Here is a 13656-nt window from a genome sequence, read left to right as displayed (position 1 = left end):
TGGACAACTCATGCTCAAGCGAGTCTTTCCCCACCAAGAAAAATACAAACGAAAGTTTACGCCAAACTGGCAAGGACCATACATGGTCAGAAAGGTTCTATCAGGAGGAGCCGTAGTCCCGGCCGAGATGGACGGACAAGAATGGCCCAATGCTATCAACACAGACGCACTCAAGAGATATTAAGTTCAGGATTCATTTGCTTGTAATCGCATTATCATTTCCTTGCAATCGTACTTTTGCTTGTAATCGTACCTTGTAATAGAAACAGGAAAAAACAGATCATCTATGTAATGAACTACGCGATGACCTGACTTCCCCACAGTGGGATACGTAGGCAGTCCATATCAGATACGGTCACATTATTAGTAAAAACCAAAACTCAGTTACCTTATTTTTTGAACTACGACCTAAATTCCTGCTGTGACAGGATGCGTAGGCTCTTTTGAGCTCGGTCGTCATAAAAGAAAAGCCCGAGAAACCCTTAGGGAACCTTAGAGACAAAAGTCAACGAGCTCAGAATACAAGGATCGGCACGTGAGATGGCTAAACATCAACTCTACACTGGGCAGAATTTTTGGTGGAACCTCAAAAATTCTTGCATAACAAGACAAAGCAAGGATCGCTCGGAAGCAAATCCGAAAGTTTGGAAAGAATTTTGAGAAAGATCTCAAAAATTCTACCGGTCAATCCACGACAATCATACCTCTAGGGAGAGCCGGAGAGTTTTTAAGACCTCGCTCGAAGAAAATACACGTCATGACACATAAAAAAAATAAACATTTCTTTTAAGGAAAAACAACGCCCGTTTTATAAAAATTTTACTTTAGATTTTCCAAAATCGGGCATAAGTACGTAAAACCATCTCTCGAAATACCGAGTCCAAAGAGGGCTAGAAGGAGCATCAAGAGGAGGCAGTGATGGGAGACGTATGATGCTAATCGGCCTCTTAGAAACTCATACAACTTTTCACGACGGAATGCAAGCTTTAATACGATACGGTCACATCAAGAACTGCCACTCACAGTTGAAAGGCGAAGAGTAAACTCGGCCGAGAGGCAAAAGTACCAGGAGATCACAGCAAGAAATGAGTGACAAAGACACACTCGACCACCAGAGTCACAAAAACAAAATAAAGACAAATCTAGCCAAAAGGGCCATGACAAGGTCAAAGATATATCAAACTAAAAGGGTCACACAAAGAGTGAATGACGAACATCACTCCGGTCAAAAGGGCTACAATGAACGAGCATAAAGGTACATGCGAACAAAGGGTCATGACAAGGACGAAAGGGCATATCCGACCACGGGGTCAACGACCAAATATAATGGACAAAGAAAGAATATCCGATACACGAGGCCATATACGCTCGTACGCCGAGAAAGCTATTCATATCGAAATCAACAGAGGGCCATTCACAAATAGCGAGAGGACCATTCATATCAAAGCGCCGAGAGGGCCATTCATAAACAGTGGAAAGGGGCCATTCATATAAATAGCCGAGAGGGCCATTCATATCAAATAGCCGAGAGGACCATTCATATCAAACTGCCGAGAGGGCCATTCATACAAACAGCTGAGAGGGCCATTCATATAAATAGCCGAGAGGGCCATTCATATCAAACTGCCGAGAGGGCCATTCATACAAACAAGCCGAGAGGGACATTCATATCAAACTGCCGAGAGGGCCATTCATACAAACAGCCGAGAGGGCCATCAATATCAAACTGCCGAGTGGGCCATTCATACAAACAGTCGAGAGGGCCATTCATACAAACAAGCCGAGAGGGCCATTCATACAAACAAACCGAGAGGGACATTCATTTAAATACCATAAAGAATATCTCCGATATTATCCGTCCGGGGAGATGAGCATGCGACGCCGAAGAAGGGCAAGCCATTTGAACTAGATCCGGACAAATTTAAACGACAAACATTGAACTTTTTCTTACGCAACCGGTCAAAATAGGGTGCCCATGAGAGTCAAGATCTCCGGCCAGGATTTGGAAGCCATCCGATCTCAAAATCAGCCATACTTCATCTTGTTTTATTTTTTTTTCTTTACTAAAAAATCGCAACTGGTCAGATACACACCAGGAAATCTGAAGATATTCCCACAAAAGGGACATCCTCTACTCCAGCTAGTCGAACTACATGTGACCTGATTCCCAGAGACCAGGGATATGTAGGTGGGCTCAAGACCAGAGAGTCGGTTACACTCTAGCACTTGTTTGTCCAAAGAAACCCCGGTCATAACATTGGTTTCTCGGACTTTCCTACTGAATTACTTAAAAGTCCTTTGTTGAGTCAAACTACAAATGGCTTGAATACTCGTATAGCTCGAGATATGTAGGAAACCCAAAACCCAGGGTCCTACCACATATGTGAAAATTGCATGAAAATGAAAGGTAGAATGAGTCGGGTCAGAAAAAAATTAGGGTTAGTCAAATTTTGTTGCTCAGGGATGGTCCCGCCATCCCCGAACACCGAAGGAGCAGTTGCTAAAACATAATTTTTGACCTCCCAGAACTTATTTTAATTACTCAGAGTCCTTGGATGACAGATAAAATTAGACATGCGTCTTAAAGGGTTTAAATGATTTTGTAAGAAATTGTTTAGGTCAATATTTTACTTTTTTAAATTGATAAAGTGATTTTTATGACATTATACATTATTCAGGAATTAATTGGTATTTTTTTAGAATTAATCAAAGGCAAAACAATTTTGAATAATTATCTACATTTAATTGTTAGATTGTCAAAAAGTCAAATTAACAAATGATTTATTCCCTTTTAATCCAAGAATTTGACTAATTAAGAGAATTGATCATTTTGCCCCTCAATCTCTAATTTTGTGTGTTTGCATAATTTGTTGAAATTAATAAATTGTTTTTAGTACTTAATTGGGTTAATTAATCAATTAGAGGGTCGTTATTGCAAATTGGTTTTAATTATTTAATTGTTCACATTATGGCCACTGTTGAACCAATCAATTCATGATTGAGGCAATTGGAGTCATTTTTACAAATTTGGCTTCCTAGTGACTTTAATTAAAATGACCAAATCTATTGGTTCAAATTAATTAAGGCTATTAGTGTAATTTAATCTTAATTGGTTGATTAGGTTAAGTAAAGTTATAAATTTTAGCAGTCAATTTGGATTTGAAACCCATTAAGAATGTATTTGCAAATTGAACCTTTTAGCTGTGTTTTAAATTAATGACGTCACAATTTGATTATAACTAATTACTACGATTAATAATTGGTTGTTTAAATGTTTGTCCGTTTTATTAAAATACCCGTCCTACCCTTACATACGTAGATACGTCTAGTATACGCGAGTATATATAGGTAATATACAAAAGGTCCCTTTCCCTCTTCTTTTAATTTTGGACCAGGTCCAACCCAAAACGGAACGACCCGGCCCAAAATAATCAAATCAATCGGGGAAAAACCCCTCCTCACGTTCATTTCACACCAAACACCCATTTCCCCCTACCCCCCTCTCTCTTTCCTCTTCCATCACAAACCGTTGGCGCCGCCTATATTCTCTCCCTCTCTCATAGCCAAAAATGGCAAATGTTGCAGGTCTCAGACCTCAGCCAGCTTTTACGCTTTCAAAGGCATACAACAATTAATGCTTCAATGTTTTTCACTCTCCAAACACTGTATTAGTTCCTTTCCTTTTTGTTTTCCTTTAATTTTCAAGTCAAGCAAAGAGATTTTCTGCATCTTGTTGTCATATTATTGATAGTATGAATTTGTTTTCATCGGTTCGACAAGGATTGGCTCGAATCAACTCATAGTGGATCAGATCTGACCGTATATGCTTGTTATCTTTAAATCCTAAGCGTTAATTTCCTATATTGAGTGTTTGCTCTTGAGAAATTTTGTTGTCCCACATCAGTTGTTGAAGTCTTTGAATGCAACTTTGGGGTTCTATAAATAGAACCCCAACCCTTACGAGAAAAACAAGTTTGAAACCCTCATAGCTTGAATTTTGAATAAATAACTCGAAAATTTGAGCTCTCAGTTTTAAAATTTTCAAGACTTAACTGTAAAAGAAGATTCTTACTAGTCCAAATATTTATTTACTTGTTTTTTCTTCCTTGTGGTACGAGTCTTGAGATTGGAAGCACAAGGTTTCCAAATTCATTCTTGATAGAGGTTGCACATCAAAAAGGTAAGCCTTTATCATTTTCTTCCCCTTCTAGATTATGTTTAATCCCTATTTAAATGTATGATTAGCTCTAGATTAGTAGACTATTAGTTAGTTGTTGATATAATGGCTGTTGGGATGATAGTGTAAAAATGGTTAGCATACGTTTAAATATGATAACTAGTTAATAATTAATCTGGTATTTACTAAAGTAATAGTATAAAACTATTAATTCATTTTTTTTATAAGGTTAAGCTAGTCTAATGAGGTGTTCCGTTAATATGGTACGGGAGGGTCCCATCAATTAAATAGTAAACTCGATGGTGATGTGTGAGTATTAAGGCCTATTTAGACCTTTAATTGAATCCTAAGTACTATGTAGTTCCTTGAACACTTTCGACCTTAGCTTATAGTTTTGAATATGGCGAGTTAAGTACGACCGGGGAAAATTGAATGGGTTCAGTCCTGTTTTGGACAAACTAACCATCGTTAAGCTAGCATTAGACATTAATAAAGTCATGACCATAATAAAATAGGTTTAAAAAGGATAGGAATCAATTAGGAGGTTGCCAGAATTGAAGGTGTAGACTCTTGATGGATCATTAACTGACTAATAATGAATTATGATGGCAAATAGCTTTATAAGTTTGGTCTCTTTAATATCAGGGATAAAATAAGAGAGGGGAAAGAAAAAATGGAGCCAACTAGATTTATAAAAGACCTTGGCATATGCTCGTTTTTGACATGATATGAATGATTCTATCTAAGGACCAAGCTTTTGATAGCTTAAATCACTTTTAAAAGGCTGAGTCAGTACTCAGAGAAGGGAGAACTTGAATGTTTACTATGTGATTTGCTTAAAATATGAACACCTTGTTGCTTGTGGCCTGTATACTTGTACCTATCTCTTAAGACTTGTCTGGGGTCAGTATTCTAATCCAGAGAACTTAATGGTACTAAGAACCTCTAGAGTTTATCTAAATTGAAAGTTTGAGAGACCAGCACTGAAAGTTTAAAAATTAGGTTCCAGTCTGCCTAGTTACTTATTTATATGTTTTCCCTTCTCTTTTCTTGAATAGCATTAGTTCCCATCCATGTGTGTGGATGTTCCATGATTGAAGTCTATAGAAGAGCATAAACTAGAACATTAAATCTGAATTCATGATGTAAACCACAAAGTGCTTTTCATGATCTTATTTGAAGGTGAATTGGGCCAATGGAAATCGCTTGCTATGTCCATTTTTGAAAGCTATTACGAGCCCTGCGATTCGAAACTGTCACGACCAAATTTGGCTAAGTCGTGCAGGCACTTACCTTTTCTACCTTAGTAAGCGAGCCCTCAAACCAACGAAATTAAGACGTAAATAAAAAAATCAATCAAGCGGAAGAGAATAAGCACATAAGTCTTATAATAATATATAATAGAAATAGTGCAGAATATAACGAAACACCCGTGGTCTGGTCTAAGCCATAGGGCTGTTCAAAATCGAACCGCAACCGATAACCCAACCGCAAAATAGGTTTATTGGTTTATTGGTATCGGGTAATTGGATTAACGGATGGGGAATGGTTTGGAATTTTATAGTTAACGACTTAACGGTGTGGGGGATGGTTTCCTCATTTTGCTTATCGGTTTAACCGTTAACCCGTTAAGAATAATTAAATTATAAATAAATCCCTATGTAGATAAAGTACTAAAGATTGGAAATACTAATCATTGAGCCTAAAAATCATTTTTCTTCACGCAACATGGTAGAAGTTTCTCATTTTCCTTATTGCCTCTGTAATCGGTGTTTGTTTATTTATTTTCTCATGTTATCAACTAGAATCATTCAAAACATTTTTACTTTCCTTGATGTTTCTTCCCTTTTCTATGGTGAAGATGAGAACGAGATAGAATTACTAGTGGGTACATTTGAAAGAAATAAGTTTTTTTTATGGACATTGACACGCTTTAGTATGAAAATATCATACTTAATCTGCATAGTTTGTTTAATAACGATACTTTAGTGAAAATTTAATTCGTGTTTCCAATAATTTAAAATCATGTGTCCCAAGAATATCCACCATGAGTAATACATCCATTTAAATCTTGCGATGTGAAGCAAATAGGGTCAAATGTGAGTTTTCCAACCTATAGACTATCAATATTGAGCCTTTTGTGTTTTGATAATTTTGTATTGATGCAATAGTCCGAGCAATAGAAGGAAAAAAAATCTCATATATATTATTGATTAACCGATAAACCTACCGGTAACCGACCGTTAACCGATAAATCCACACCCGAACCAACGATATCTTATTGGTTGGTTAGTGGATATAGTATTTAAAACCGATATCCGATAAGCCGAACCGTTGAGCATAATTATCCAACTGAACCGCCTTATAAGCACCCCTATTAAGCCATACAAGAGCATCTAAATGAAAATATACAAGTCTGGAATATAAATATACATCAATCTGTCAATGTCTCAGAATAGAAAAGTAAGACATAATAAGAGGAGCCTTCAAGGCAGCAAACGTCTCGTGCTCACCCTGTAGACTCGAAGAAGCCCTTGTAGCGACTATTAGCCACGGGAGACGGAGGAAGATCCAACCTGATACTCTGCATTCATAAAAGAATGCAGCGAGTGCAGATCAGTACAAAACCACAGTACTGGTAGGTAACATAATCCAGACAATAAAGCAAGATTGGCATATAAATCAATAGTATAAGTCAAACATAATCGGAATCAAGTATACGTCATCGCCTAAGTAGAGCATCTAAACCCAAATGGGCCAAGTCTCAATATGTCCAATCCGAAACCAATATCACAAGTAAGACACCCAATCATCTCAATATAAGCCATGATACAATGCAACGCAATAATGTATGAACGCAAATGCAATGTTGTGTACACATGTACTCCGGACGGAATATCTCCACGTCTCGGTAACACAACCCAAAGTGACTTGCGAAGTCTAAGTGCCACTCGTCTCGGATCTTTTCCCAACAGACTGACGAGACTCCGGATCTTTACCCATGGAGGGTTCTCACCAGCACCATCTTGGGGGACCCGCGGAGTCCATGCACTCACTCAATCCATGTTTTCGGGACTAATATCAGATATCGGACTCTCACATCACTCTCATTTAAAAATAGAGCCCAGCTCATCACAGTGTTTCATCAAGTACCAACAATGTATCAACAGTATATCATGAGAATGTGTGCAATGCATGTGTCAACATCAATAATATGATCAATAGCACAAGTACCAACATGGGTAGGCCAACAAAATATCAATGCCACAAGTACCAACATGGGTGCGCCAATAATATATCAGTGTCATAAATACCAACATAAGTATGCCAACAATATCATGAAAGACTACACAAGTCATATAGAACTCTATCCTCGAATCAACATCAACCCGTAAAATACTACGATATCCCGATCAAGATGGAACAACAAATTTCAATATCTACTAACAACGCGTGGCATCAAGCCAACACAATAGAACAATCAAGTCACAACACAATAGGGTGGCTAGCCCCAATCATGCAACAAGGCCCAACTTAAGGCAATATCCATCCCAACTTCATACCCGAAGGTTCACATGCTATCTCTGACAATATCATCTAAATATATGCTTCGCTACACGAAGTCTCACCAAGGGTAAGCCATAAGCTACCTGGATGGCCGAACAACAAACTCCAACAATCACTCTTTAGCCTTGCCCTTCCACTGACCTAAGGATCAAAGAAGTCTAGGCATATTCGAAATCTAGATTAGAAATCATGAAGAACGATACCCATATTGCTATCATTCAAATTAGGTCAAAACCAACCCTAGAATTTGGGAAAACGGGGCCTACAAGGGCAAAACGGGAATCTCGGGAGTAAAATATCAAATTAAACATTAGGTGATTAAAACCCATCAACTAACTGCTAAATTAACTCAAGGATTCACCTAATTTTGAAATTCAAGCAAAACCCCAATTTTGGGTATAAACCTTAACTCTTAGATTCAAGAATTCAACACTAATAATGGAAAGATACATGATTAATAACCTTAGACATATCATAATCTAGCATAAACCCTATCAATTTCATCATTAACAAGAGTAAGTAGAATATCGATTAAAACCCACTTTTTATCTTCCATGACTAAGGAACTAATAAGGAAAGATGAATCCTAAGATGATTAGGAGTAATGAATTAGCAAGAGGGTTAGGAGAACTTACCACCAAGAATCTTCACCAATAATCCCCAAGAATAGTTCCCAAGAGCTCAAATTTCAGAATAGTGATAAATGATAGACTAAGGGCTTTTTAATACACTCTTAATGAAACAACAAGCCCGGAGCATGCGCACGGTGTCACCGCCCCGAGCCTCCTAAGACCATCGGCGGTCGGCGCAAACTACAGCAGCCCTGACGGCGGTTTGGTGCAGAATCCCAAATAATTTTCTAAGTCTCAACTGAAGTCCCGACCCACTCCCGAGGCCATATGCTCACAAACCACATCCACAGACCCACATAAAAACATGCTACGAATGCACTCGTGGCCTCATAATTTCTAACGGAGGTCTCGTTGACCGAGTCAACCCTCGATACCTCATTTTTAATTTCCCAACCCAAGTCTCAAAATGCATCCAAGTGCATTGGAAACCGAACTAGATATACACAGAAGTCCTAAATGACCATCCCGACGTCTCGGAATCGACGAATTTTTGAAAAAGGTCCGTTTACCTAAAAGTCAACTTTGAGTCAACTCTTTTTGGCTTAAAGCCCAATTTCACAACAAGTCGCCCGAATCACATCTAGACACCTCGGGAAGCATGTAAACGGTCCTTTCGGGTCAAAAATGAGTTAACCAAGCTCGAAACGGGGCGAAAATGCCAAAAAGACTATAACGACCAAACAGGTCGTTACATTAGATACCAATTGAACCATCGCTCGTCCTCGAGCGAAGCAGACAAAGGAGCGGGAAAAATACCTGAATATGAGAACAACTGGATATCGGCTATGCTTGTCGAACTCGGTCTCCCAAGTAGCCTCCTCAACAGGATGCTGCTTTCATTGCACCTTCACAGAAGCAATCTCCTTCGACCTTAACTTTCGAACCTGCCTATCCAAGATTGCAATAGGATCCTCCTCATAGGTCAAATTCTCGCCAAGTATTATCGAATCCCAACGAATAATTTAAGTACCGTCGGCGTGGTACTTCTTCAGCATAGAAACATGAAAAACTGGATGAACTCCCGCCAAGCCTGGGGGCAAGGCTAACTCATAAAAACATCGCCTATACGGTCAGCAACCTCAAATGGGCCAATATGCCTGGGGCTCAATTTTCCCCTCTTCCCGAACCTCATAACACTCTTCATGAGTGAAACCTTCAATAGAACCTGGTCACTAACAACAAACTCTAAATCTCGGACCTTCCGGTCCGCATACATCTTACGTCGACTGCGAACTAAAACTTGCTTTGAATAACTCTCACTCTATCAAGGGACTCTCTCAACAGATCCGTACCCCAAGGTCGAACCTCGAACCCATCAAACCAGCCAACCGAAGATCTACACCTCCTACCATATAAAGCCTCAAAAGGCGCCATGCCAATACTCGAATGATAACTGTTGTTGCACACAAACTCTGCCAATGGTAAGTGCTGATCCCAATGACCTCCAAAATCAATAACACATGCTCTCAATATATCCTTGAGCACCTGAATGGTCCGCTCGGACTGGCCATCGCCATGGGGATGAAAAGCTATACTGAGATCCAATCGGGTACCCAATTCCTCTAGATAAGCCCTCCGGAATCGGGAAGTGAAGATAGTACCCCGATCAGATACAATAAAAAAACGGGCCCCATGCAATCTCACAATATCGCGAATGTAGAACTTCTCCGCGGTATAAGAAATCTGAACCGGAACAAAGTGAGCGGACTTAGTCAACCGATCAACTATCACCCAAATAGAGGCAAGCTTGCCTAGGGTCTTCGGAAGACCCACAACAAAATCCATGGCAATCCTCTCCCACTTCCACTCGAGAATGGGCATCCTCTGAAGTACACTACCTGGTCGCTGGTACTCATACTTTACCTATTGACAATTCTCACACTTAGCTACGAAATCAACTATATCCCTCTTTATTCGATGCCACCAATAGTTCTGCCTCCAATCACGATACATCTTAATTGGCCTCGAATGAATGGAATATCGAGAGCTATGAGCCTCAGACAAGATCAACTGAATTAAATCACTGACGCGAGGAACGCATACGCGTCCTTTAATCCTCAAATTGCCCTCAGAATCAATCACGGCCTCCTTGGCCTCATCCCTCAAAACTCTATCTCGAATCTTTCCCAACTGAGCATCCTTAAACTGATGAGTTATCCAATCTAATAAAGATGACCTCACCTCTACACAAGCCAAAATCCTGCCTAGGGCTGAAATATCAAGGCGAACGAAACTATTGGCCAGAGTCTGAACCTCCATGGCCAACGGATACTCGAAAACAATCAAACGAGCTAAACTCCCCATACTCACTGCTCTACGACTCAAGGCATCATGCACAACATTGGCTTTCCTGGGATGATAAAGAATAGAGATATTACAGTCCTTCAGGAGTTCCATCCACCGGTCTTTGCATGAAATTAACATCTCTCTAGGTGAACACATGCTGAAGACTACGATGATCGGTGAAAACCTCACAATGGACGCCGTACAGATAATGCCTCCAAATCTTAAAGGCGAAGGCCATGGCCAACAACTCCAAATCATGGGTAGGGTAATTCTTCTCATGGTTCTTCAACTGACATGTCACTCTACCCTCCTGCATCAATACACCACCCAAACCCATACGGGATGCATCACAATAGACCGCAAAATCCTTACCCTCCACAGGTAATGCTAAGATCGGAGCTGAAGTCAAAGGAAGCTTGAGCTTTTAAAAGCTCTCCTCACAATCATCTAACCACTGGAAGGGAACATCCTTCTGAGTCAATCTGGTCAAAGATGAAGCAATGGTAGCAAAGCCCTTTACAAAGTGACGGTAATAGCTGGCCAAACCTATAAAACTACGATCCTCAATAATAGTAGTGGGCCTTGCCCAACCCCTCACAGCTTCAATATACTGCTGGTCAACCATAATCCCATCTTTGGACACAACGTGGCCCAGGAATGCCACAGACTCCAACCAGAACTCAACCTTAGGAAACTTAGCAAACAGGTTATGCTTCTTCAACAACCCAAGAACAGTATGAAGATGGCTCTCATGCTCCTCTCTACTCTTGGAATACACCAAGATATCATTAATAAACACAATCATAAAGGAATCAAGGAATGGCCTAAAGATGCCATTCATCAAAATCATAAATGCATCCGGGGCATTGGCAAGCCCAAAAGACATCACTAGAAACTCATAGTGGCCATATCTTGTCTGAAAGTCTCTTGAATATCCTCGTTACGATCCTCATCGGTGGTAGCCTGAGCGCAAGTCAATCTTCGAAAACACTGAAGCACCCTGAAGCTGGTCAAGCGGATCATAAATACGAGGCATAGGTCACATGTTTCGAATAATAACCTTATTCAGCTAGCGATAATCAATGCACATCCTTATGATCCCATCTTTCTTCTTCACAAATAACACAATAGCACCCCAAAGGGGAGACACTTAGTCTAATGAACCCTTTGCTCAACAAATCCTGTAACTGCTCCTTAAAATCTCTCAATGTCATGCCCCAAAACCCACCCTAGACGTGATCGACATCCGACATCATGAACAATATCGAAAGAACCTAAACGACACAATAATAACACTTGAACCTGCCAGGTTCAATATTCGCCTCCAACAGTTTATAAAATAAACGTAACAACTCATGAATATATGAATTAAATCAGGGGAAGTCTTTATAATTTAAATAATTTAATATAAACATGATAGTGTGCCCGAAAGAGTTAAACAACAACTCTTCTTCTACCCATATTCGAATGTATACTAAGGAGCTTGTAAGAATAAGGAATAAATGTCTAACTCGTCGGGACGCAGCCCCAAAACTAATACCAACAATTGGAATTAAATAAATAGGGTGTCCCACGAATAAATGTGTGGGCTACGCAATCGCCCCGAGCAACACGCAAGTCCTTCCTAAACGCCGGAGTATCAAGAAGCGCTATTCACCGTTACCTAACATGCCATAAAAAACAACAATGGTATGCATGAGTACTTCGTACTCAGTGAGTACCGTCAGTTCTGAAAACCGTATGAAATCAGTGTAAAAACAGTTATTCAACTGGTGTATCTCAATAAGCATTATCAAAATCGATTAGGAAGCCTCTTGTCAATTACAACTTTCAAATATGCCTTTTATAATTGATCAAGATTGTCAATAACAGTGCCATAAAAGAATAAGAATATCACACATGTCAATACAGGCCCAAGAATCAAGCACATCGAAGGGGTGACCATAGAGGTTCCCTAAACATAGCGCACCACATCGGAATATGTAATTCTCGGTGGCTATCCTTCCTCCTGGATAGCTAGACATAAACCACACTCCGGGTAGCGAACCTGGTAGTGGCCACTCTTCCTCTCGAATGGCTAGGCAATTGCCACACTAGGATCCATAGTGACTACCCTTCCTCCCGAGTAGCTAGGCATAAATGCACCGGAATATGAAATCCTCGGTGACCACTCATCCTCCCAAATGGCTAGGCATAAACACACCGGAATATGAAATCCTCGGTGACCACTCATCCTCCCGAATGGCTAGGCAAAATCACATCAACAGAGTTCATAGCATAAAAGCTGAATTACAATTCATCTCAAGGTAGTCACATCACCATTTACCATTAAGGTTCATTATGCCATATCGTAAAGATAAATCATTTCAAAGAATGACTTGAAAACGTTTACACTTCTTTAACAAAGATTTCAATGTCATAATTCATCATGAAAACATTAATACCAATCCTTAGCCATCATTATTGATTATCTCTTATAAAGGAAAAATGTTTATAACTTATATATGTACGTAGAGCATGATACAAACTAGGTTTAATGTGGGCTTGTCCCCTCACGCACATTAACCATAATTAAAGCAAGAAATAGAGCTTCAATTCATGAAAAGTTCACCTTTTTATTCAATGAAGAGCCTTAAAAGAGACATACAAATCAGAACCAAAGAGTTCATAAAAACTGATCGAAAGAGTATGTTCAAAAGAGACATACCTTAATTCCCGCTCAAGCGTACTTTCCACTATCCAACAATTACTCTACAATAGTTTTAGATAGGAGAGATTAGAACTCTAACCTATTTCCACCCATAAACCCTTTTTACTAACGAAAGCTAGGATTTTCAAGACTAGAACGTGTTCTTGAACACTCCATGAATTAATCATGGATTCTAATCTCATAGGATAACCTATGCTAGTTTAAACCCTTTTAATAACATCCGAAAATTCAAGAATCATACCTTATAGAAGGAATATTAACGTCTCCAACCGTCCCTTTGTTCT

The 13656-nt window shown here is 39.5% G+C and overlaps 1 long non-coding RNA gene across 1 annotated transcript in view; it reads left to right on the top strand.

Annotated features, from left to right (window-relative positions):
* The first annotated feature begins 1896 nt into the window (after positions 1–1896).
* The window catches only part of LOC132058325 (uncharacterized), a 47374-nt gene continuing 35614 nt past the window's right edge, over positions 1897–13656 (top strand). Inside the window, exon 1 of the long non-coding RNA XR_009415244.1 lies at positions 1897–4180. This is a non-coding gene — a long non-coding RNA (uncharacterized LOC132058325). The remainder of the gene's footprint in view (positions 4181–13656) is intronic.

Source organism: Lycium ferocissimum, chromosome 5, assembly GCF_029784015.1.
Source record: "Lycium ferocissimum isolate CSIRO_LF1 chromosome 5, AGI_CSIRO_Lferr_CH_V1, whole genome shotgun sequence".
Taxonomy (NCBI): Eukaryota; Viridiplantae; Streptophyta; class Magnoliopsida; order Solanales; family Solanaceae; genus Lycium; species Lycium ferocissimum.
Note: the sequence above shows the minus strand (reverse complement) of the source record. Positions and strands in the feature narration are given on the sequence as shown.